This window comes from Parasteatoda tepidariorum, chromosome 1 (genome assembly GCF_982258835.1).
Source record: "Parasteatoda tepidariorum strain Cologne lab strain chromosome 1, Ptep-v5.0, whole genome shotgun sequence".
Taxonomy (NCBI): Eukaryota; Metazoa; Arthropoda; class Arachnida; order Araneae; family Theridiidae; genus Parasteatoda; species Parasteatoda tepidariorum.
This window is the reverse complement of record NC_141755.1, coordinates 109752450-109778752: the sequence shown is the minus strand read 5'-3', so window position 1 is coordinate 109778752 and position 26303 is coordinate 109752450. Positions and strand designations below refer to the sequence as shown.

At 31.9% G+C, this 26303-nt stretch overlaps 1 long non-coding RNA gene across 2 annotated transcripts in view; it reads right to left on the bottom strand.

Annotated features, from left to right (window-relative positions):
- Positions 1-26303, bottom strand: part of LOC147816704 (uncharacterized) — a 108471-nt gene that overhangs the window by 7836 nt on the left and 74332 nt on the right. Inside the window, exons 7-11 of one of the 2 annotated variants that reach the window (XR_015428761.1) lie at positions 23757-23843; positions 18166-18246; positions 14039-14090; positions 11045-11108; positions 37-109 (exon numbers count right to left, since the gene is read on the bottom strand). This is a non-coding gene — a long non-coding RNA (uncharacterized LOC147816704). Of the gene's footprint in view, positions 1-36; positions 110-5066; positions 5137-11044; positions 11109-14038; positions 14091-18165; positions 18247-23756; positions 23844-26303 lie in introns of those variants that run through there. The other variant, XR_015428760.1, reaches the window with a different exon arrangement.

Genomic DNA, 26303 nt, shown 5'->3' with positions numbered 1-26303 from the left:
ATTTTTTTGTTAAAATAATAGCCACCTTCTCCTCACCTGGAACTTAGTATCAAATAGTCGTATTTTTAAGGCTTTCTCTTAACTCTTAAATAAAGGCAACATCAGCAACCTGAAATTGCAAAAAAATAAATAAATTAATAACTAGAAATCAAATAGATCAAATCTAGAATTGTAATAAGTATTTACAAGAGCACAAGTTAGAAAATTCCCTAAAACAGGGAGAAGGAGAGTATCTTAAAAGAGATGAAGTTCTCAATAAATATTGATAAGAATTTTCTATTTTTGTCTGACAGGCTAACAAAAAATTAGGTGGGTCAACGATTTCCTATAAAAATTTAACGTTTGCACAGTGGGCCAGCATCCTAGGTTTCGTGGCCAAATTTAGTAATTCGATGAAATTTGTTTCAAAATTTAGGTGCCTTTATGTGCAGGTAAATTGAATTCATAGTTGAAATTTTGAAATACACTAAAAATAGCAATAAAACAAAACAAAATGGCGGCTGAAATATGGCGAGCAAAAATAAAAAATAAATAATATAGTACGTTTAAATAATTAAATATAGCATTGAAAATATAATAATTTTCGTAATTTTATATTAAAAATGAAAAGTAAATTATATTTCCGTAGTAATATTACAAAAAAAGCAATTTTTACAACGGGTTAACGTTTTAGGGCATAACCCAAACTTGTGGCGCCAAGGACAAAAATACTGCTAAATTTTTTTTAGCCATTATATTTTTTTAGCAATGACATTTAACATTTGCCAAATTAAAATTTTGATAGTTTAATATGGACTAACGATGTTTTTTGGAGGAAAATTTCAAACCTAACGGTTTTTGTTGTCAGAAATGACTTATATAGCTTGGTTTTGAAAAAATATTTTTTTACCTGTTTAAAGAAGCGATAATTTCAGATGGGTTAACACAAAAGTGACTAACACGTGCCACGAATGACACGCGAAAGCAACGAAGTAAAAAGCCAATCTAGCATTAAAATTTAAAAGAGTGTTTTTTTTTAAAAAAATATTTTGAAACTTTTAAACTTTCTTTTTACTCTTTTTTAAAGACCCAATATCGTTTATCACGGATTAATGGACTTCTTTAAAGACTAAAACTGCTGGAAACTTCAGATTCATCACCGTGTATCATATATGGCAACGTTACTTTTAAAAAGTAACGAGTAAAAGTACAAGTATTTTTAAAAAAAGTAACGAGTAAAAAGTAAAAAGTTCTTATTTTAAAAAGTAACGAGTAAATAGTACAAGTACTAAACAAAAAAAGTAACGACTTAAAAGTACATTTCTAGGAAATCGAAAATTCAAAGTAACCTAAAATTTTATTGAATAATATTCCTATGTTCTTTAATGTTTTTGCAAAATTGTTGTTATTTATTTAATTATTTTTAATTTTGAAAGTTATGGACATTAATTTATTTTTAAATTCGGAAGAATATTATAATATAATTTTATAATATAATCGTATAATATAATTTTAAAATCAAATATAATTTTAATATCAAACTTTTTATGGATTTGCACGAAAAAGAAATTTTATCTAAAATTTGAAAACTGGTTCAAAGAAAAGAAATAAACTGATTAAATATTCACGAGTAAGCAAGTCCCTCTAACTTTAAAATATGGTTGGCGCGACTTATAGTACACAATTATAATTAATAAACCTCAATATAGTTGATTAATGAGAAACGAATATCAAAATTTACGGAAACGACAGCTCTTTCTTCTTTCCCTAGTTTATATGAACTTAAAGAGAGTCTTTTTTTTTATTTAAATAAAAATTTATCTTTGCTAATTCAAAATAAATATTTGTTAACTTATTTAAATGAAAAAAAAAAGATGAAAGTGGTAGAAATCATATTATTACGGAATCAAATCTAATTCGAATGCTAAAAAGCTCCTGCAATAGTGAACATTTGAAATACCCAGGAGCCAAACCAGAAATCAAAATTATCTGTTTACATATAAAAAGGAGCTTAGATTTATGTTAATAATAGAACTATAAAAATTTTTTTTTAATTTTGTTTTTATTTTCGGAAGCTTTATTTTATAAATAAATTACCTTGTTCGACAAATTTGATAAACATTACAACTTATGTTAGAAAATAAATTTTAAAAAAATACATTCATATACAGGAAACCCCTATAAATCCAATAAACTAAAAATTATATTTTGTTTTTAACTATAAATTTTTTTTATTTTAAAATATTTCATAGTGGTAATTTTTGGATTTGTAATAACGATGTGCAAATTATGAACAAATGTTTTATTTTAAAATTTTATGAAATACATAACTAATAACTAATAATCCACGATGTGCAATACTAAATCTAAAAATTATAAACAAATGTTTCATTTTAAAATTTTATGAAATGAATAACTAATACGTTTACGTAATAGTAAATATGTTACGTTTAATATAATTAAAAAAAAAATATTTTGTTGCAAAATTAAAAAAATTATAATATTTTAGATTTTTTTTAATGCATACTACATCTCCATTAAATAAAGCATTGTTTTTATAATTTAATACTTTAACGTTAAAAAATGTAAAACTTGTGTCAAAATTTTTTGTAATAGTAATATGAAATTAGTTATTTAAATTATTTAAAAAAGCATCCAATGGGCACACATTGTTAACAAAATTTTTAATAAACATATTTAAATGAATGAAAAATGTTTCAAATAAATATAAAATGTTATTTTATAAATAGAAAATAATTAGGTATTAAAATTTATATGAAATATAAAATTTTTATGAATAATTAGATATTAAAATTTTTTAGAAAGCTTACTGAGTTTTAGAAAAAAGTAACGATTTCATTCCACATTTCCGTTACAAATACTTGTACTTTTTCCCTGAAAAAGTAACGAAAGTACAAGTAAAAGTACTAAATTTAAAAAGTAACGAAGTACAAGTAAAAGTACGTACTTTTTACTTGTACCGGCGGTACAAGTAACGAAAGTAAAAGTACTGCCATATATGCCGTGTATCTAACAAATGACCAATAGTTTTTTTTGCCTAATGGGCCACCGAAATATTCAGTGAGCTAGTTATTTTGATCAATAGACTAACATTTCGAAGCAAAGTTTAAAGTTTTGGTTTTTAGATTATATATTAATTGAAATTTCATTTTTACTACTTTTTCGAGGATAGTTAACAATGTTCAAAAATTTATTAACTTTCGAGTTAAAATTCCAGCTTGAAGTAATTTAATCAAAAACTAGATAACTGACTTTGGCCATATTTTAATGGTTGGAAAAACGGTTTGATGGGTTAACGATATCCTGTAATGGGGTTAACGTTTTGAGGCATAATACATTCGTGATTTCCAGGTCAGAAATAAACTAAAACTGATTTTGGATGTAAAACATTTTAACAGTCAGGCAAATGGTATTTATTAATGGGAAAAAGGTGCTTCCAAGGTATACTATAAATTGAAATGACGTTTAGAGGTAAAATTCAAAATTGTGGTTTCTAGGTCAAAGATTAACTTAGCCCTTCCTGCTGAATCCCGTCAAAATCAAGGCATGAGCTTTCGTCTCACATTTCTCGTGCCCGTGATATTTCCGGGATAGAGAATGCTCAAAAGTAAAGCACCGAAATGATTTAAACATATCCGTCTCTTGTGCCCCACATTTTTTAAATTATTTTTTTACATAGAAGATGGCTGCACCAGATTATTTTTAATGTAACAAGAGTTTATTTTAAATTTCAAGCTAAGAAAAAATCTCGAAAATCACATAAATATTGTACTTACATCTTTTCTATGTATATAATTTTATTGAATAAGAAATAGGCGCTTTTTTTAACATAGTAAGATTGTTAAGGGGTTTATTCCGACGTAACCATGTATTTATATGGGAGGTTTGGTAAAGAAAAGTTTAGATGGAAAAAGTATATTTCCTACTCTAGCTTTTTTGAAAAAATTGGCCAGCTTCTTCAGAAAAGGCCATTTTTATTGAAAACCTCGTAACGAATGTTTACACTGGACAAATATTTTTAAGTCTTTCTGGTTGGATAATGGTTTGCTACTATGGGCTAACATTTCAAGACAAAGTTCAAATTTATTGCTTCAAGGACAAAGAGGTTTATAGTTTGTTCTTGTTTTTCCATTTTGTCATTTATTAAAATGCACTAATAATTTTATGCACTGTTTGGAAGCAAATTATCTTCTAAGTTAATACATCGTTAAAACTTATTTAATCCTAAACATAATTTGACAAATGGGCAAACAATTATTTTACTTAGGTTAACAATGTCCGAAACTGGGTTTAAATTTGAAGGCGAAAATTAAACTTATTCGTCGAATTAGTTAGAAAAAAATTCGTCGAAAATTAGCTGAAACTTATTTTGAAGAATATTATTATTATTTATTTATTTTTTGTGGACAAATTAACAAAATTCTTATCGGGATAGCGATGATAGATTAAACTTAATACCTTCAGATTGTAAATCCAAATGTTTGCTGATTTGGTCAAAAAATCAGCTACAATTTCTGTGGGGAATTTTTTAGCGGGCAATCAAACAAAAAGTTTGATGGGCAAATGGAGATTACCGAATTTTTCTAATCTTTATTGAAATTTAAAACATTTTTAAAATACTACTAGAACATTTCTCTGTTTGTAAGGTATCATTCAAAATATTCTCAGAAAACATCATGAAAGTAAAGCAATTTTTTAATGATTGTTGACCATTTGGGTAAAAGCTCTTAAATTAATGAGAAAAAAAAATATTGTTTACATCAAAATTCAAGTTTAAAGGAGTCTGATCGCTGAATAATGAGAATTCAGATTACTGAGAGTTTAAGAGAATAGGTTTTGAAATTCACATTTTAACGAGAATAAAAAAGCCAGCAAAAGGGACAGTTAGCATCATTAAGCTGCACTAAGTGTTTTCAAAAAAACTAAAATAGTATTTCTACTGCATCTCGAATAAAAATTAAACTGTTTCGGAATCTTTATTGCGAAGTAAAAAGTGAAGAATTTAATGATTAGTCAGAACACATGGAGATTTTAAAATTAATGGAACATAAAAATGAAATCCGTATCTAAATTATGGTGCATTACATTATTAACGTCATAACTCTTCCCTATAAGGAAACCAAGGCCACACTTGTTCTGTAAAAATTGCAAAGAAAACAATAAGATATAAATGTGATAAGCATTTTCAAATCTCAAAATTAAATAAGAATTTATTAATACATTTAAGACAATTATATTCTACAAAACGAATAAGTGCACTGTGAGAAAGATCACTGGATTAGAGGAAAACGAAGAGAGGAACTTATAGAGTCTATATAAAGACTTATAGTCTACATAAAAACTAGACTAGACTTAAACTTTACCGTCTATATAAAAAACTCCCCTTAGAACAAAATCTATGGCCGTCTGCTGCCACAGAAACCAGCTAAATCCCATCTTAAATAGTGACCCAATACTCTTACTTGAAATAATTAAACCTTGTAACCATAGTCACCGCCACTGCCCTAGACATATGGCTAGGGTAATTCTTCCCATAGACAGACTGTGTAAGAGATAGCTTTATTTTTCATCGTGGTTTAGCAAGACTTGCTTGTTTATTTATTTTAAGATATATATTGATTATTAAAAACAAATTATAAAGCAATTACATGAGTATTGTTTTTGAGTTCATCCAACCCTCACACTGCATGTATCTGATTGGTTAAAAAGGTAGGCATGTAAAACCAGACAGAGATGCAGGTTGGTGTAGATTTTCTTTTGTTGAAAGGGAGAGTTCCAGACGCCGATATGTGTTCTCTTCTTTATTAGATCAAAGGCTCGCTAGGAGTGGGGAAACAAACATGTGGGGATAGTAGTTATCGACAATGTCAACCTTCATATCTATGAAAAGGTACCCCGCCATAGAATCGAGTTAACATGTCTTATATATACTAGTGAATTGGAATTATATTTTTGTAGTGGTAGACACACTACAGTACTCCCCCACCAGAATTTTATCTACGATAGTATACGATGAACGGATACCACTAGCTGATTCATTGCTGTTTTGTGAGAAGCCGGGAGAGCTGTATTAAGATCACCGTACTTTTTGCTTGCTGATTGTGAGAACTGTATAAAGTTCACGGTCGTGGTCGCTCCAGTGCTACCTTTAGCAGTCGAGTCTATACGTTGTGTGTGATCGAGACTCAGTTGCAACAGCGCGAGGTAGATATTGTAACAGTCACAAGTAGAAAATCAACTGTTCAACGGGAACCATCCATCGAAGTAGGCGTGTTCAAATCGAAGTGGGAGTTTCCGTCAAGGTAAGCGTGTTCACATCACGTCCGGGTCACCAATGTGGGGAGAGCAGTTATCGACAATGTCAACCTTCATCTATGAAAAGTTACCCCACCATAGAATCAAGTAACATGTCTTATATACTAGTGAATTGGAATTATATTTTTGTAGTGGTAGACACACTACAAAACATAATTTCTTTAAGGGTTGACTAGAGGAACAATTTAGCTGTATAACAATTTTCCTCTATGTGTTTATGTATAATAGAATGATTTCAAATGTTGTTTCAAATCAAAATTATTAATTCTCAAATTTAATCCATTTAACAGAAGTTGGGTACAAACTGTTTTGGTCGTAACTTTGTTGGCGTTTGTAACAGCAAAATTGGTTGTTGGGTTAACGATTCCCTAATAACTGTTAATATTTGGAGTAAAAACACGTGGTTGTTTAGTCGAAACTTAGTGAAAACTTTTTTTGACCATATCCCTTTTGTTAGATATGGTTAGAAAGGTTTGATTTTCAGTTTAAATTCAAACTTTTTTTTCCTAATTCATAGAGCGGTCAAAAACTGTATGGACAGAACTTTTAGTAGTGTGTGCTTACAATTTATTACAAGTGGCTTACTTTTGACGTAAAGTTCAGTATTGTGTTTTCTAGGTCAGAATCTGGCTAAAACTTGTTTTGACTATAAACGTTTTTGCCTGATGGCCTACAAAAGACTGATGAAGCAAATAATCCACCAACGTTCATTTGCATTTCCTTTAAAGATTTTTTAAAATATTTATGCAACGCATTTTAAGACGAACTTTATATCAAATTAACATAAAACCTCAAAAATCAGCCGAGGCTATGTAATCTCAATTTTTATAAGTTACACGCAATATTACTTTTATGAGCATAGAGCAGTTGTTTTGTTAATTTTTTCACAATATTTCATTTGATCCGTGAAGGCTCAGGGAGGGGGGTACAGCAATCGCCTTCCAATGAGGTGAATCGGGTTCGAATCTCGGTGATGGCTGGTCGAAACGAATTCCGCATCAGGCTTGCGCCTACCACAGTGCTAGCGTAAAATATCCTCAGACGGATCATGGGTTAGAGTCCCCTTGCCGTATGTTGTAAATATTGCGCATATCTTTTCTATTCAATTTTTTATTTATTATTATAACATTTTAATTATACTTTCCTTTATTATTTAATACCTGGAAATCAAAATTTTAATGGAGAACTAAGAAATTTTTTTTTTTTTATTAACCTTTTTTTCTTATTAATTTACTTTTCAAAATTTATTTATTCTCACTTTCTATATCCCATATAGTTTAAAAAAATTCTTGTTTAAACTATAATTGGTATTTCTGTATATTTGTAAACAAAATAATATTTCTGTATATTTATAAACCAAATTGTAACCTCCTTTCTTTTGAAATTTTAAATAATTGGTTGAGGTTGGCTGGAATAGTGGCCAGACGCGGATTATACGGGTAAGGGCTTTACTAACGTAGGTACTTATCCGCGTCTGGAAAGAAAGAAAGTCCCCTTGCCGTTAGGCTAACCGTAGGAGGTTTTCCTCTCGATGTAACACAAATGATTTAAGTTCCATCACAAGGATCTCCAAAGGCAAAATTTCTCCCAATACTTGATTCAGAAGCTCCTTTGTCTTCCTTAATGGGTTCAAAATGACAAGGCTATGGAGTTGAACATTGGTAGACGTAAACCCAAAGTTGGGTCAGCTGTTCAACGATGGTTATAAATTGAAATAAAAAATGATTGCTAAAAGGTCGATTAGTCTGAAAATAAATCCATATATGGTGTTTGATGTAAATCTTATCAAAGAAATCTAAATTTTATATTCCCTTGCAGCTTGGCTAACCGTGGGAGGTTTTCGTGGTTTTTCCCTCCATGTAACGCAAACGCGGGTTAGTTCCGTCAAAAAGTACTCCACAAATGCAAATTCCTCCCAATACTTGATCCAAGAATTCCCTTGTATTCTGGATTAGGTTCAAAATTCAAGACTGCGGAGTTTAACATTAATACTCGTAAACCCCTCCCCCCGCCCCAAATAAAAAAAAATTGGGTCGGCAGTTCAACGGCTGTTATAAAATAAAATATTTTATGAAGTTTCCATAATCCTGGTAAGCAAAACTAGTTTTAATTGATAATTTCGAAAATGGGTACATAAACTATAAGGTACTTCAAGTTCCAAATAAATTATAAAACTTACTTCAAAACAAAGTTTAAGTATAAGTTAGATGAAAAAATTAGAACAAGTTAGATGACAAAATTAGAACTTAAATTTAATATTGCAGCAAAAGTCTCTTTAAATCTCTTCGAAAATTTAAAACCATTTCAGTTGAGAATGTTAGCTTAGTATAAATACCAGATTTATTCGACCTATCCAAATTCAAGATAATTTATTAAAATTTTAAAATATATTTTTAAGGAAGGGATTTAAATCTTTCAACATTCATATGTTTCTAATAAAACGAAATGTGTATTTATATGTTTTAAAAAAATAATAGGTTCAACGTATTCACGTATAAATTAAATGTTGCCAATTTAAGATTTGAAAAATCGTAAGTTTGGTGCTAAGTAAATAAATAGATTTCGACTGAAATGAGTGTTTCAGAAGTTCTCTAACTCTTATTTTTAAACTGAACTATTTCTTTTGACTATACCGATCTTGTGCAAAAGTGCTACAAATATAGGTTCTTGGTCAGAGAGGGCAAAAATTTCGGATAGAAGTTTGAATCTTCTATTTGAACAGATACCCGAATAATCTATAAAGTAAAGTATAAACAAACTTTCTTAATGTGTTCATTTTTATATCTAACAGCAAAATTTTGAATAATTTTCAGATTCTCATAATAAGTTGCAATTGCGTTTAATACATAGATAACAAAAAGCTTGTTTAATCATTAAATGTTGTCTGAAATGCAGATTTGAAAATTCCAAAAAATGATTCATTAATCTTCAAATTTGCATTGATTTGTGTTCTATCCTAAGCGGATCATTGTTAAAACTGGTGAGAAATGTTCTGTGTAAATATAAATTCAATAGAACTAGTAAGCTGCGCCCCCTGCTCGCTAACGCTCTCCAATCCCGAAAATTGCTACGCAATCTTGTATGGTTTGCTTCGCTCGCTACTAACTTAGGTACATTGCAAATGCACAAAATTCTAAGAATTCAAAACAATCATTCAAATCTATATAGCAACTTTTTTTTTTTTTAAAAATTGCATCTTTTTAGTAAATACTAAGTCATTAAAATAAATTTGAATTCAAATAAATGACATGTATTTCGTTAAACCTATTAGAAATGTGCTATAATATAAAATCTTCAGATAAAATTTCTAAAACTGATATCTCTTTAAAAAAGGTTAAAACTTTGGCTAGAATTAAGTCTATTAAAAACTGAAATAAGTGAAATGCAATGAAAAAACCTGCATAAACAAATAAATTCTAGTTAAACAAATAAATTCGTGATATAAATAAAAAATCGTCAAATAAATTCGCAATATATAAATTCGTGAAAAAAAAGCACGAACGTAAACATGTGCAAACCGGTTTCAGTCGTGCGAAAACAAGAAAACTGTAGAGTATTCACCTGATAATTAAGATTTTACATAGAATCTTAGAGTGCCTTTATTAATTTGGGCACGGAATGTATATCGCAAATCTTTGATGTAGTTGAAAAATAAAATTCGCCAACGAAAAAAAAAATTGTTTGCAGATTTGAGTTGAATAAATATGATGCAATGTTTATTTGGATTGAGAAAATTACATGCACTGCACACGAAAAATTCACAAAGTTTTTAAGTTTTACAGGATGGTGCGAAAGTCTGTAAGGATGGGATTCCATGTGTTAATGCCTCGTGTGATAAAAATGTCTTTTACACCATATTAAAAATAAACATTAAAGCGCAAATATTTTCTAATAGGCAAATTCTAGGCTGAATTACTTGCAAGTTTAATTGAGTATGACTTCAATATATAAATGATTTCATTTTATACATCGTAAATCTACAATTTAGTTAACGTACAAAATTTATCAATGAAAAAAGGAAGTTTTCGCAGTGTTGTTTGTGTTGAATAAAGATGTAATGTTTATTTGGATTGTAAAAATCATATGCAATGCGTATAAAAAATTCACAAAATTTTAAATACTGAAATAGGGTGCAAAAGTCTGTACGCATGTATCAAATTTGATTCCATCTGTTTATGTATAGTGTGATATAAATGTCTTGTTTTAGATTATATTAAAAATGAACAATTAAGTGCAAATTCTGAGCTGAATACTTGAAAATTCTCTCATTTTTAGAATTCAAACTTTTCTGGATATTTCATTACTCCTTTATCAGGAAATAAATTTATTTTTTGATGTCTTGTGACACAAACAAGTATTAAAGAAAACACTTTATTACGTTAAAAGTTACTTGCAAAGTTTCCGAGATATGTAAAAACTACGGTGGGGGGAGGTTAATCAAACATAACTCCCTCTATGCTATGTAACTCCCTGTATCACACAGTGAAACATTTCGGTATATTAATTCCGGAAACAACGTCCTCATTTTTTTTTAAAGAAAAATCTTTTATCTATGCCAAAAGCGCAATAATAAATTTATAAATACATGACCTTGATTTTTAAAATAAACTAGAACACAATTTTGTCCGTATAAAGAGAATTAGCGCTTAGTTTTTTCCTCTGCAGTGTTACACATGATCAACCACGTGGTAAATGATTAACTAATAGATATTTAAAAGATTGGAATTACCGCTCATTTAAAAAGAACTTCAATCATAGGTAGGCGAGTCATCCCCTCAAATAGTCTTTCCAACCTGTAAGAGAATATAAAACTATTTTAAGAAATAAAAATGTTGCATTTTTGTTTTTGCATTAGAAATTAAAAATAATTCTTTTCAATCCATTTATTTATTATTATCTAAAAGTGCCTTCCGTCCAATAAGTTGATCGGAAAAAAGTGTAAAATATATTAATTCTAATTATGATATTTTACACTTTTTCCGTTTGCTGCATTGTAATAAAAAAAAAATTCAGGAAAAAGATTGAGCTTATTTTTAGTTACAAAAAGCAATGTCATTAAAATAAACTATTTCAGTAATTCATGCGAGTATCTGAACGAGTAGTTTTATCAAATAATGTACATAGGTAAACAAGTCTAGCTTTCAATGACATAATGTAAACTAGTTCCCCGATGTTAGGCATGGTCCCTGTGTGTAAGGAGAAAACAACGTTTAGGGGCACAGTAACAGAGGTTCTTGTTGTTGTTGCTAATGCTACTTGCCACACGTGCAAGCCTGCTTGGTGAAACCGGGCAAATTTGTGCAGAGTGTGCGTTTCTTGTTTTTCAGTGGCGCCATCTATGGGCAAGAATTAGACTTCTGCCACACCATACGTCGCACCAAAATATAGGGCGGACCCATTCATACATCCATTCATTCATCCGCAGATCGTAATTTTGACCTGAATCAGAGAATGATCGATCTCCAATCCTGTACCCCCAGAGGTACTGATTTGCTGCGGAAACATGTAGGACTTTGTGACCCGGTAGATTTGCACCCTCCTCTCCTCCTAACCAATACTGGGAATAGTGAAGCATTGTGGGAAAGATTTTTTTTCATTATTTTTTTCTCTCTCATTGGTTTGTTCTGTATTTTTACTTTACTGATAAACAGTACTGTACTATTAAGATTTTTCTTTGAATATGCATCTATATCACCCATGTTAATTAAGTGTACTAACACATTTTAACATTGAAATTTTAATAAAATAGCGGTTGGAGATAAGCAGCGTACCCAACTATGCATGTAGAGTTGTCCAACAACCTGAATTGCGAATCCATCCGCCTGATCACCGTTGCATCAATTAGCAGTTTTCCTTTCCTTTTGAAAATTCATCACAGAGATAAGAGAATCAAAATAATGCACCCTCATGGGTCGGAAGTAGAGCGCTACAAGTAGCGAAACTACTGTAGCCGATACTTTTTTTTCGTTGTTCGTAGTCTAGCGTGTAGTGTTATACACAAAAATAGTAGTTTGGAGTGATTTCTGGCAACTACTTTTAAAGTTTATTTCATAACCGTCGTTGAACAGCCGTCCCAATTTTTTGGGTATACGACTAATAATGTTCACCACCGTAGCTTTGAATTCTTGAGCCCAATCCAGAAGACAAGGGAACTCCTGAATCAAGTATTGGTAGAAATTTCCTTCGTGGGGGACTTTTTGGTGGAACTATACTGCATTTACGTTACATGGACAGGAAGACCACGAGAACCTCCCTCTGTTAGCCTGATGGTAAGGGGACTCTAACCTATGATCCGTCTACCAATGAGGATATTTTACGCCAGCACTGTGGTTGGTGCAAGCCGGATGCGAAATTCGTATCAATCAGCCACAGCTGAGATTCCAACCCGGGACACCTCATTGGAAGGCGAAAGCTCTATCACTGAAAAAAATTTTTTTTTCGTCTGATGCTCCAGAGCAGCAAGTTCTTTTAAATTTTTATTTGCAGCAGTTATTTTTTCATGTTCTTAATTTATTTCGTTCATTATTATTGGGAATCTTGTAAACAAAGGAATCATTGGAAATCGAACCATTAAGATGGAGTCCTAGAACGTGAAGATCAGATCATTAAAGATATTCAGGGTGTTCCATTTTTTATTTTGTGCACTTGTACTTCATTTCTAGAGGGCAATCAAAATGCATTAATTCTTAAATCCTAAATATTAGATGATTTCTTATCATTTCCATAATTAAATATTCACTGTCAAGAAGAACATAAGAGTTTAAAGGTTAATAGAATAGATTCGTAAAAAGTGCTTTAGAATAAATAACTATCTCATGTAAAGATGAATTAACATTTCTTAATAACTTCTCATGCTTAACTAAGTCAATTTTTTTATTCAAAACCATTTTGGAACATTTGTGTGAATTATTCTCTCCAGTAAAATTGCCTTTTATCATCAAGAATTTCTTGAACTACAGATGTATCAATTTTTCAGAAGCATAAAATCATTCTGTTTGTATCAGAGACAGTCTTTTAATCGATCATTGAAAAGAGCTATAATATTTCAGCTTTTTAGTGTAAAATGTAATATTTTAGTCTGAAAACTTTTTCTTAAGGAAGTTTCTTTTATTTGATTTTATTATTAAATATTTTATCTGAAACTACTTTTTTTAATCATGCGCTTTAATATCTACTTGCAATAGTTTTTATTCACATTTTACATTGATTAATTAATTAATTTTTTTTAAATACATTGTGGCGTCTCATTAGATACTTTAAAATGAATTGTTTCATTTGGAGGTAAGCATATATTTGTATCAATTCAATATTTGCATGTGATATTTACATTGGGCAACAAATTGATTTATTTAATAAATTAGACTTAAATGTACACGCATGGTTTTATTTTTAGCCCCAAATTTTTGTACTTATTTTCTATTTTAAAAATTAAACGTAAATTTTATCATTGCCTATCAAAAATGAATTATTTTTTTTTTACATTAAACAAATAGTTTCTAGAAACTAAATCATTAAGCTATTATCCGATTAAAACTTTGTTCGCTTCAAAAAATATTCAAACAAGAAATAACAGTATACATGTTTCAAGCGCTCAAAGACAAGCACCCATTTTCAAGACTCCAGCAAATTAAATTGGTAGCAAATAGGCATTGACAAATTTAAATCTTTGATCAAAACAGGTGAAGATTTCAGAATTAATAAAACATAAGAATTATTATCTTACCTGTATTTTGTTGTACTACGTTATACAGCTCAACTGACACCATAACTGTTTCCTATAAAAAAAAATAGTTGCTTTAATAAAATAATAGTTCAAAAAAAATTGAAGTGCTCAAATCAAATCTATATAAAAGAATTCTTATACCATTTGCACATGGTATTAAAAACTCAATTATTTTCAATACACTACGACATTCAGGAACGAACTTAGGGTCTTAGCGGCCCTCAATTAACTTCCTAACTCTTCCCTATTAGAGAAATAGTTACGTCAGTAGAACCATATTTTAAAAAAAGCAGTCTAAATTGTAGATCTCCAGATTTAAATCCCTTATGAGATTAAATCAAAGTATTTATTATTTAGCAGGATTACGATGAAAGGCCACATCCACTACCATTTATAGCGATATATTGTAGCAAGTGTGGGAAGAATTCGAATTCTGCCGCATCACCAAAGATTCACAAATTGAACGTTTCTTAAAAAAAGTCTATTTATCAAGTAAAATTTGTTGATAAGCCTTTCAAACACAGGATGGATTTGTTTCTCACCTTGCATATCACCTTACCATTTAATTTATGTGTTATTTCTATTATTCGAGACAACTTTGTCTTGATTAATAAAAGTAGCACATGAATTAAAAAAATTACATAAAAAGTAATAATAGGGTCCATTATTTGAAAAGTGTGTCAAGCGCTGACCAGTTTGAGCTTGGTATAAAAGATTCCCATCGTATGTTCGTTAATCTTGATTATGTTCCTTTATATACAGATGTCCCAAAACTCATGGTACTTACGTTAGGAGAGGATAGAACAGAACTAAACAGAACAGTAAATCCTAGTAGAATATATGGTTCGAACGTAAGTCGCAACTCACTAGAGCGAGCCTCCCAGCGATCCATAAGAAGGCTGTTCACAGTACTGTCATGCTGTCAAAAAAATCAAACTTAGAATTTTATGCATTTGGAATCAATGTATGGTTGTTAAGCAGAACCTTGCCATTATTATCATTACGGGAAACGTAAATGAGCTGAGATATTTCCCGCGTGCAAGATTCAGTTCTCGCGTTGATACGATGCACAATTTCGTCACCGTTACAGATGGCGTTCTTAGATACCTGCCACGTCCAGTATCCTGCATGTAACTTTATAAAACCTCTAGCCGAGTTGTTGGGGTCTTCGATAAAATATCCTTGCAACAGGAACTACATAGCATAGTAAACTTCTCATCGCCAGAACAATAGATATCAGTTTTTTGGCATTCCATTTTAGCTTTCATAGCATTGAAAATAGAAAAAAAACAGTTGTCTATCCACTTTTCTCGGAATCAATCGTTGTATTTTCAATTGCTCGGCAAAAAGCCGACATGGCTCGGGGGGTAGAGCGTTCGCTTTTCAATGATGTGAACCGGGTTCGAATCCCAGCAGTGGCTGATCGATATCAAATCCTCATCCGCGTTGCACAGACCACAGTATTGACTTAAAAAATCCTCAGTGATAAACGGATCACGGGTTAGAGTCCCTTTGCCATCACGCTAACTGTGGGAGGTTTTCGTGGTTTTCCACTTCATGTAACGCAAATGCGGGTTAGTTTCATCAAAAAGCCGTCCACGGAGACACATTTCTGCCAATACTTGCTCCGGGAAATCCCTTATCTTCTGGATTGAATTCAAAATTAAAAGGCTACTGAGTTGAACATTAGTAGTCGTGAACCCAAAAATTGGGTTGGCTGTTCAATGTCGGTTATTAAATTGCATGACAGAGTAACTATTTTTAATTGCTCTGTGGATCTCCGATCAGATGAATGCTGACTCGAATTAGGAGAAGGCAGATATTACATGTACGGAACTGCAGACGACATTGCAAGAGAAGCTCTAAGATCTGTAACGGACCCAATTGCGCATCGTATCAGTGCGAGAACTGAATCTAGCACGAGGCAAATGTCTCAGGCCGGTTATGTTTCCCGCAATACGTTGTGGCGAATACTACGAGATCAAGGAATACATCTCTACCATGCGCAGAGAGTTCAGGGCCTAGATTATCAGGCACTTATCAATTTTACCACGTGGTTTCTCCAGCAGATGTCTGTGGACCCAAGTCGTTGTGCACAAGTATTGTTCACTGAGGAATGGACATTTACATGCTATGGTATTTCAATATCTACAGCTATCATGATTGGGCAACTGAGAGCCCGCACATATTGCGTTCAAGTTTGTTCCAACAATGTTTTCAGGCTAAATGTTTGGCGGAATGGTGTACGATCATCTGATTGGGCCATACCTACTGCAAACACGCCTGGAGAGAGATTCATACCTTGTGTATTTGCGAGAGGTGTTAGCAGAACTATTTACTTGCGTTCCATTACAAATCAAACAACGCACGTGGTTTCAATACGACGGGACTCCTGATTATATTGTAGATGTGCGTAACGCCTTAGATATCATGTATTGGAGATGACGAATAGGTCGTGGTGGTCCAATCAACTGGTTGATACCTGATTTGTCATTTGCGCACTTTTTTTTCTAGCGTCATAAGAAGTGAGCCTCATCTACGACGATGGTCCCATGGATTTTGTTGAAGTCCTTGTTTCCTCTGATATCAGTAGCTGCTGACACCACAAGACAAATGCATACCCAAGTCTAAATTCTTGATGGTTCCATCAAATTTTTTTGATGGTTTATGTTGGTTTCAGTGCGACTCATGATGGTTACCATCATCCAATATTTTTCATTATGTGTTCATGGTTTTTGATATGCCCACAAGCTTCCATCAATCCATGATGAAAAATGCTACTTAAATTTATGATGGTGAACCATCAAGAGAAGTTTTATTCTCATGAAACAACAATCCATGATGATCCTCGATGGTTCCAACTGTACATTTTCAGGATAGCTTAATGGGAATTCTTGTTGGTTCTCAGGAATCAAATCAATTTGTGTTTTTTAATATTGGACCATCATAAATTAATCTGAATTCCTACATTGGGATGATAGTGGTTCATGATCGCTCTAGCATTTGATTTCTAAGACACTATGATGGAAATTGATAAACATGAACAAACGATCCAAACAAGTTGTTATTCTTATATTGGATCATCATAAATCAGTCACATTGAGATGATGGTTAATTATGTTGGTTACCATAAAAAATATGTTTCATGATGGAATTATTGATCATCAACACAAAGGCAATGTTGGTCCATCAATGGAAAACTATCAAAAATTTTGATTTAGGTGGTGTTTTCGCTAATCCCTGCGTTAATGTTGTCGGTTGCAAGTTAGAGCAGTTCTCGTGATGGGGGTCTTACCGTTTAATTTTATTTTGTTAAAAATACTTTTCTTCATTTTATAGGTTTTTTACCATTCCAGTCTCTGCCTACCTTGTTTCCCATCCTTTCGTGACACAACATGTTTCGTTCTCTAGCGATTTACGATCAAGGATTGTAGGGTGATTCGTGTTTGTATAGTTGTGTTCTATCACCTTCTTACCTATAACCCTCGCATTGTATACACATGCGTAATATAAAAAAATAATCGGACTTTTCACACCGACTCCCTGGAAAGCAATGTTTATTTTTGGTTGCTTTTTGGTTATTTCAATGCAGTTTAAGAAATTTCAGCATTTTGAATATGATGTTATGATACGCGAGTTTTGAATTATCACTTTTTTCACACACTCAAAACGCGACAGTTTCATTGAAAAACCCACTTTTTTTTTTTATCTATTTTTGGTCATTTTCAAAAATAGGTACAAAAAATAGGTTTAAGGTCAAAATATCACATTTAACAAATCACTTTTTTTTTTACCCACAATGCACCGATTCGACGCTTTCATATTTCCTTAGCAGCACATCTTGACTGTTTTTGTCCATTCTGTTTCGTTTCATTTCCGATATTTTGATGTATGATTGGATATTATTACGAGACGCAATTTGTAATTTGAGTGTTTGCTTTTCCGCCATTTCCACATGATTTTTCAAAATTTGATATCTATATATAAATTTGAGAAATAAGGGGCAAATTATTAACTTGGCAACATTTTTTCTTAAATAAATCTTTTTATAAAGTTGTAATTTTTTTAAAAATTGTCACTTTTGAGCTAATTTTTGTTTGTAAAAATAATAGCCATAGTCGCCTTACCTCGAACTTAGTAGCAAATAGTCCTATTTTAGTTGCTATCAGTGGCTTTATCTTCCCTCTTACGAAACTAAAGGCCAAAACCTGAAATAGCAAAGGAAATAGTTAGAAATCAAATATTATATTAAGTATTTCAAAGCGCACAATTTTAGAAATTCCCTAAAGAAATTGAGAAAGAGGATAACTCGAAAGAGATATAGATTAAGTTCTCACTATATTTTGATTAGAATTTTCGATTTTTGCCTGACAGGCTAACAAAAATTGGGTGGGTTAACGATTTCCTATAAAAGTCTAACGTCAGCAGGGAAAATTCTAATTCTTAGTTTTTTGATTAAAAATAAGTTTAAACTATTTCCACTTTTTTGCGGTATGGAATAACTATGAAGAAACAAAGAGCAATTGTTTAGAGGCGAATCTTAATAGTGTTTTCCAGTTAAAAAAATTAAGCTTAAACTTTATTTGGCCATAATTACTTTTTGGTGGAAAAGTTAACGATTTTTTTAGGGGGGGGGAACAAACTCTTTTTACTTGTTTTGTAGCCTATCTTGGTGGATATTTCAACGCAGGATTAAAATTTTTTTTATGGGTTAAGGTTTAGAGGGTCGAGTTCGAGCTTGTTTGCAGTTTATAAAGTAGCTAATATTTGTCTTAATAATTATTTTTTAGACGGTGGGGTAACGATTTCCGAGCATGGATTAACAGCGGTAGGATTGAAATGTTTCGTTTTTTGGTAATATTTCAGACAACTTGCGTCGTTGTAAAGTTTAAGTAGGCTAAAGATTTTCTTAATTGGGTGTATAATCGGTACTGGTTTAATATTTTAAATTAAAAAAAAATGCTTAGATTAATCAAATGTGTATAAAATGCTGGTTTGGCCATTATTGTTTTTGAATAGGTTATCCTACCGTGGACATTTACTGTCTTAATATTGACCAAACTTTAAAGGCAATATTAAAAGTTTCAGTTTTTAATCAATAATTAGCTAAAACTTATTTTAGTTTTGAAAAGTTTTGGTGATCGAAAGTGATCACGATTTCCTACAATAGGCTAACGTTTTGAGACACAAACTCTAACTTCTGATTTTTGTTGTTATTGAAAACCAGTTTTTGACGTAGCTTTCTTTTTTTTTGGGGGGGGGGAAGAGGGTTGGCTGAGAAAAACTCTTTAGTGGGTAAACATGAGAGGCTCAATAGGTTAATAATTGTAAATTAAATGTGTAAATGTGGTTGAAAAATTAGCTGTGTTAATTCGGTGACGAAACACTTTTGTGCACAAACATGGGATTACGGAATGGTACAACGAGGAGAAAGTTTAGCTTTCTTTCAAAGTGTCATATTTTTTTTAAAGAAACTAAAAGCGATTTTGGCATTAATTTTTATTCTGGTGGAAGATTTTTTATTTTTTTTATTTTTATTTTTAAAGCAATTTTATACAACGGGCTAACGTTTTAGGGCATAACTCAAACTTGTGGCGTCGTGGACAAAAATTCTGCAAGATTTTTTTAGGCATACTATTTTTTGGCGAATGGGCCAAATTAAAATTTTGGAGAAACGGTTTGATGGGTTAACGATATCCTATACTAAGCTTAACATTTTGTGGCATAATTCATTCGTGATTTCTGGGTCAAAAATGAGCTAAAACTGATTTTGGATATAAAACTTTTTAGCGGTCAGGCAAACGGTATTTTTTAATGGGATAACGTGCTTTTACGATTTACTATAAAATGGACTGATCTTTAGACCAAACTGACCTTTTGACCAAAATCCAAACTTGTGGTTTCTAGGTCAAAGCCCCTTCCCCCTCTTTCCCGTCAAAATCATGGGGTGAGCTTTCGTCTCCCATTTCTCGTGCCCGTGATACTTCCGGGATAGAGCGTTCAAAAGTAAAGCACTAAAATGGTTTAAACATATCCGTCTGTTGTGCCCGAATTTTTTTAAATTCTTTTATTACACACAAGATGGCTGCACCAGATTATCTTCAATGTAACAGCTTATTTTAAACGTGATTTCAGCACTAACCATAGTATTTCGTTCACTTAGCTCCTGCATCTGATTGATTAAAAAAGGAAAACACGTAAAAAGATGACATACAGGATTGTGTAGATTTTCTTTTGTTGTTAGGTATAGTTTCAGATGTGTAATATGTTCTCTGGTTTATTTGATCAAAAGTTCTCTAGAACTTGCTACAACCGTAACTTTTTTCTAAGGGTTAACTGAGGAAAAAGTTTAGCTGGATAAAGATTTTCCTCGGTGTGCTTACATATCGCAGAATGATTTCAAATGTTGCTTCAAATCAAAATTTTTAATTCTCAAACATAATCCATTTATCTGAAGTTGGATACAGAATGTTTTGCCGTAACTTTTTGGCATTTGCAACAACAAAAATTGTTAGGTTAATGATTTCCTACTAACTGTAATGTTTGGAGAAAAATTTAAACACGTGGTTGTTTGGTCGAAAATGAGTGAAAACCTTTTATGACCTTCTCTTTTTGTTAGATATAGTCGAAACGGTTTGATTTTGAGTTCAAATTCAAACTTTTATCTTTCTAAATCATAAAGCGGTCAAAACATGTACAGACCGAAATTTTTGTAGCGTGTGCTAACAATTTCTCTCTTGTGTTTTCTAGAATTTAGCTAAAACTTGTTTTGACTATAACCATTATTTTGAACGGTGGCCAACAAAAAGCTGATGAAGCAAAAAACCCACCAACGTTCATCTGCTTCCTTTAAAGATTTTATAAAATATTTTTGCAACACATTTTAAGACGAACTTTATATCAAATTAACATAATACCTTAAAAAATTAGCCGAGACTATGTAATCTCAATTTTTATAAGTTGCGCGTAATATAACTTTTTAAAGCACAGAGCAGTTGCTTTTTAAAAATTCTCATAATACTTTATTTCAGCCGTGATGGCTTAGGGGATTGAGCGATCGCCTTCCAATGAGGTAAATCGGGTTCGAATCCCAGCGACAGCTGGTCGATACGAATTCCGCATCCGGCTTGCGCAGACCGGTTAGTTTGCACCGATATTTTATGCCGCAGGTCTGGCGTAAATTATCTTCGGTGATAGTCGGATCATGGGTTAGAGTCCCCTTGCCGTCAAGCTAACCGTGGGAGCTTTTCGTGTTTTTCCTCCCCATGTAACGTACATGCGAGTTAGTTCCATCAAAAAGACCTCCATCAAGGCAAATTTCTCCCAATACTTGATCCAGAAGTTCCTTTGTCTTCTGGATTGTGCTCAAAATTACAAGGCTACGAAGCTGAGCATTAGTAAACGTAAAGTTAAAATTAGGTCTGCTGTTCAAAGAAGGTTATAAAGTGAAATAAAAAATATTGCTAAGGGATCGATTATTCTGAAATTAAATCGCTATATGGTATTTGATATAAATTTCATTAAGGAAATATAAATGTTATATCAGTCAGGCTAACCGTGCAGTCAGGCTAACCGTGAGAGGTTTTCTTGGATTTTCTCTCAATGTAGCGCAAATGCTGGTTAGTTTCACCAAAAAAGCCCTCCAAGATAGTACATTTTCTCCCAATACTTTATACAGGAGTTCCCTTGTCTTCTGTATTAGTTTCAAAATTACAAGGCTACGGAGTTGAATATTAGTAGTTGTAACCCCCCCCCCCCATAAAAAAAGAAAAAAAAACTGGTTGGCTGTTCAACAACGGTTATAAGTTATTAATTAAAATGTGCAGGACCAGTGCGTTTACCGATCACGAATATTTTCGTGACTTTTACCTCACATTCGATGATTTTCAAGGATATTTGGAGTAAATAATTTCCAAGATTCAATTTCTCTAACGGATCTGATGTATCGAATAATAATAATTAGTTTTTATAAAGAGGTTGCAATTAATATATCCACTGTAAAAGAGATTTTTGCTTGTTACGCAAGAAAGTCTGAGGACAGATATAGCAACGCCTGCTTGAGAAAAATCCTAACAACTGATTTTCTCCGTAGCTGTGACGTAGGAACTATAGGAGGCGATGAGGGTCGGGCTTTACTACTCAATCCTTCCAGAATTCTGTTAATTCCCTAGCACAATCTTTCTTTTTAATACAATGAATTGCCTTGATAAATTTGGTTATTCCTTTTATTTCATTTTATCAATCTCAAATCTGTAATTTAGTTTCAGAACAAAATTTACCAATGAAGAAAAGAAAAAGTTTTTGAAGTGTTGCTTGTGTTGAATAAATAAGATGTAATGCTTATTTGGAGAGTCATATGCACTACGATAAAAAGTTCTCAAACTTTCAAGTATTGAAGTATGGTGCAAAAGTCTGTACGCATGCATCAAATTTGTTAATGTCTCGTGTGATAAAAATTTCTTTTTATATTACATTCAAAATAAGCAGTTAAGGTGACAAGGAACTTTCAAATAAGCAAAAATTTGCCAAGAAAATTTATTTTTCACTTTTTATATTTTCGAAACCTAGGCATTTAACTGAACATTAGGAAAAAAAAATCTTGAATTAGAGCAAAATTGACGAAGTCATGGCCATTTCTGGTTTGACCACGCCCCTTTGGCGCCTTGCAATGAAAAAGTAGTAAAAGTCATTTTTCTCAAAATGTCCTTTTTGACAAATTTACAAATTTCAAACTCCTCCAGCGAAATGAATTTTTATTCTATTAACCTGAGAATTTGATGCTATACATTTATGAATATTATTAACATTTCGCTGGAAAAGTTTCTTGAATTAAGTAAATAGTATTATTTTTATACATGATATTTTATAGCGGTAAGATGATTTTTTTTTAAAAATGATGTTCTTTTTATTGCTTTTTTTCTGTTATTTGTTTCAATAATAAAATTAAAAAAAAGTACTCCCAACAATTTTTTATATTACCTAATATGTAATATTTTAAAGGAATTTTGTCATTTTAACAAAATTTCAGACGTGTTTTTTTTTAATTTCGGAAATTTTGAAATATTTTTTTGAAATTTTGTATATAAATTGTTTTTACAATATAGATATATACTGAGAATTTCAATATACTAAAAATTTCAAATTCCCTTGAGAATTTCTAAAAATTTTTTTGAAAGTCCATTGTCGCTTTAAGTGCAGATATTTTCTAATATGCAAATTCTGGGCCAAATACTTGTGAATTTTCCTCTCATTTTTAGCATTCAAACTTTCGTGAATATTTCATTACTCCTTTATCAGGAAATTAAAAAAAAAATGTTATCTTATGACCTTACACCAACATGTTTAAAAGAAAACACTTTATTATGTTAAAAATTACTTCCGAGATATGTTAACACTACCGAGGGTGAGGGTTACTAAACGTAACTCCCTCTATGCTATGTAACTCCCTGTACTATCACTATAACACAGTTAAAAATTTCGATATACTACTTGCAAAAATTGCGTCCTTATTTCTTAAAGAAAAATCTTTTATCCTCGACAAAAATGCAAATAATAATTTTAGAAATATATGTCGTTGATTTTTTAGATGAATTAAAACTCAATTTTGTCTGTAAAAAGAAAAGTACCGCGTAGTTTTTCATCAACAGTGTCACACGATCAACCAAGTGGTAAATGATAAACTAATGGTTATTTAAGGAGCCAAGAATATTGGAATTACCGCTCATTTAGAAAGAACTCCAATCATTGGTATGTGTGGACATGGAATCATCCTCTCATATAGTCTTTCTAAACTTCTGTTGATAACCTGTAAAAAAATTAAAAACTATTTAAAAAAAATAAAAATTTTGATTTTTTTCTCTCTTTTTTGCATTAGAAATTAAAAATAATTTTTTAAAATCCATTTATTTATTATTATATAAAAGTATCTTCCGTCCAATAAGTCAATCGGTAAAAGTGTAAAGTATCACAATAAATTTAAAAAAAAACATTTAGGAAAAAGATTGAGTTCATTTTTAGTAATTTAAATTATATAAAACAATGTCATGAAAATGAACTATTTCAATAATCTGAACGAGTAGTTGTATCAAAGAATATACATAGGGAAAGAACTCTAGCTTTCATTGACATGATGTAAACAAGTTCCCCAATGTTAGGTGCCTTCTTGTGTATAAAGGAGAAAACAACATTTAGGGGGTAGAGCAGCAGAGGTTTTTGAAACGAGTTTGGACCATCCTCTCCTCTTAACCAATACTAGGAATATAGTTCACTCTTCAGGAGTTGACACTTGGCTCCACCATCTCGGAAGCAGAGTTCATTTCAGCGCGGGAGTAAGAAGAGAAGCATCTCCGTGCTTGAAATTGAGACAACCTTTAATGCAAGTCAAACACAAACAGTTCATTCTTTTTCAGTCACTTACTTCGCTTTATCATCTGCTATTACAGCTTTCGTTTCTCTAGCTAATTAAAATATATTTTAAATTTAAAAACTGCTGTTTTCACAGAAAAATGTCTCAAAAAAAGACAAACTATTCACTCAAAAGAGAGAAATATCGTTAAAATAATGGCGCGAAATATCAAATTTAGGAAATATTTAATGTTAAAAAAAATGAACATAAAGTTTGAGAAATAAATATTTTTGCCGTAACGCGCCAAATAGCAACCCTGAGCAGCGATGGTTCAGGGGATAGAGCGTTCGCCTTCCAATGAGGCGAACCGGGTTCAAATCCCAGTCGATACGAATTCCGCATCCGGCTTGCACTGACCACAGTGCTGACGTGAAATATCCTCAATGGTAGACTGATCATGGGTTAGAGTCCTTTTGCGTCATGCTAACCGTGGGAGGTTTTCGTGGTTTCTCTCTCCATGTAATGCAAATGCGAGATAGTTCCACCAAAACGTCCTCCACGAAGCCTCCAGTACTTGATCCAGCAGTTCCCTTGTCTTCTGGATTGGATTCAAGATTACAAGACTACAGAGTTGAACATTAATAGTCGTAAACCCATAGAATTGGGTCGGCTGTTCAAAGCCGATTATAAAATTAAATAGCAACCTTGTTCAGGATTGCTCATAAACTTTTCTCAAAAATAGCAAAAAAGTATCATTGCATACCACGTGATGAAGGTGGAGACAAGTGCCAACTCTCGGTGAATGAGCTATAGTGAAGCATTGTGGAACAGAAGTTTTTTTTTAAATTTTTTTTTTTATCGTTGGTTTGTTCTGTATTTTTACACAATTAATAAGCAGTACTCTACTGTTAATATTTTTCGTTGAAAATACATTTATATCTCCCATGTTAGTTAAATCTGCTAACACATTTTAACATTGAAATTTTAACATGGTAGTTCAAAAGAAAGAAAGAATAAAATAGCGGTTGGAAATAAGCAGCGTACCCAACTATGTATGTTTACAACCTGAATTGCGAATCCATTCATTTGATCACCGTTGCATCAATCAGCAGTTTTTCTTTTCCTTTGAAAATTCATCAAAGAGGTAAGAAAATCAAAATAATGCACCCTCGGTGGTCGGAAAAAGTGAGCTACAGGTAGCGAAACTACTGTAGTCGATACTTTATTTTCGTAGTTTGTAGTGTAGTGCACTACTTCTTAAATACGGAAGTTGTAGCGTGAAGTGCGATAGAGAAAAAAAGAAGAGGAAAAAAACAGTTTGTAGCGATTTCTGGCAAAAGTATTTTTAAGTTTATTTTACATTCGTCGTTGAACAGCCAAATCAATTTTTTTTGGGTTTACTAATGCTCAATACCGTAGCTTTTCTAATTTTGAACCCGATCCAAAAGGCAAGGGAACTCTTGTAGGGTGGAAATTTTCATCATGGGGGACTTTTTGGTGGAACTGACCCGCATTTGCGTTACATAAAGCAGAAAAACCACGAAAATCTCCCACGGTTAGCCTGACGGCAAGGGGACTCTAACCCATGATCCGTCTACCATTGCTGATATTTTACATCAGCCTTGTGGTCAGTGCAAGCCGGATACAGAATTCGCATCAACCAGCCATCGCTGGGATTCCAACCCTGTTCATCTCATTGAAAAGGTGAACGCTCTATCCCCTGAAAATTGCTTCTTTTGATGTTCCAAAGCAAGTTTCTTTTTTTATTTTTGTGGGCAGAAGTTATTTTCTCTTGTTCTTAAATTATTTCGTTCATTATCATTGTAAATCTTGTAAGCAAAGGAATAATTGGAAATCAAATTATTAAGATTGAGTCCTAGAACGTGAAGATCCGATCATTAGATATAAAGTTATTCAGGG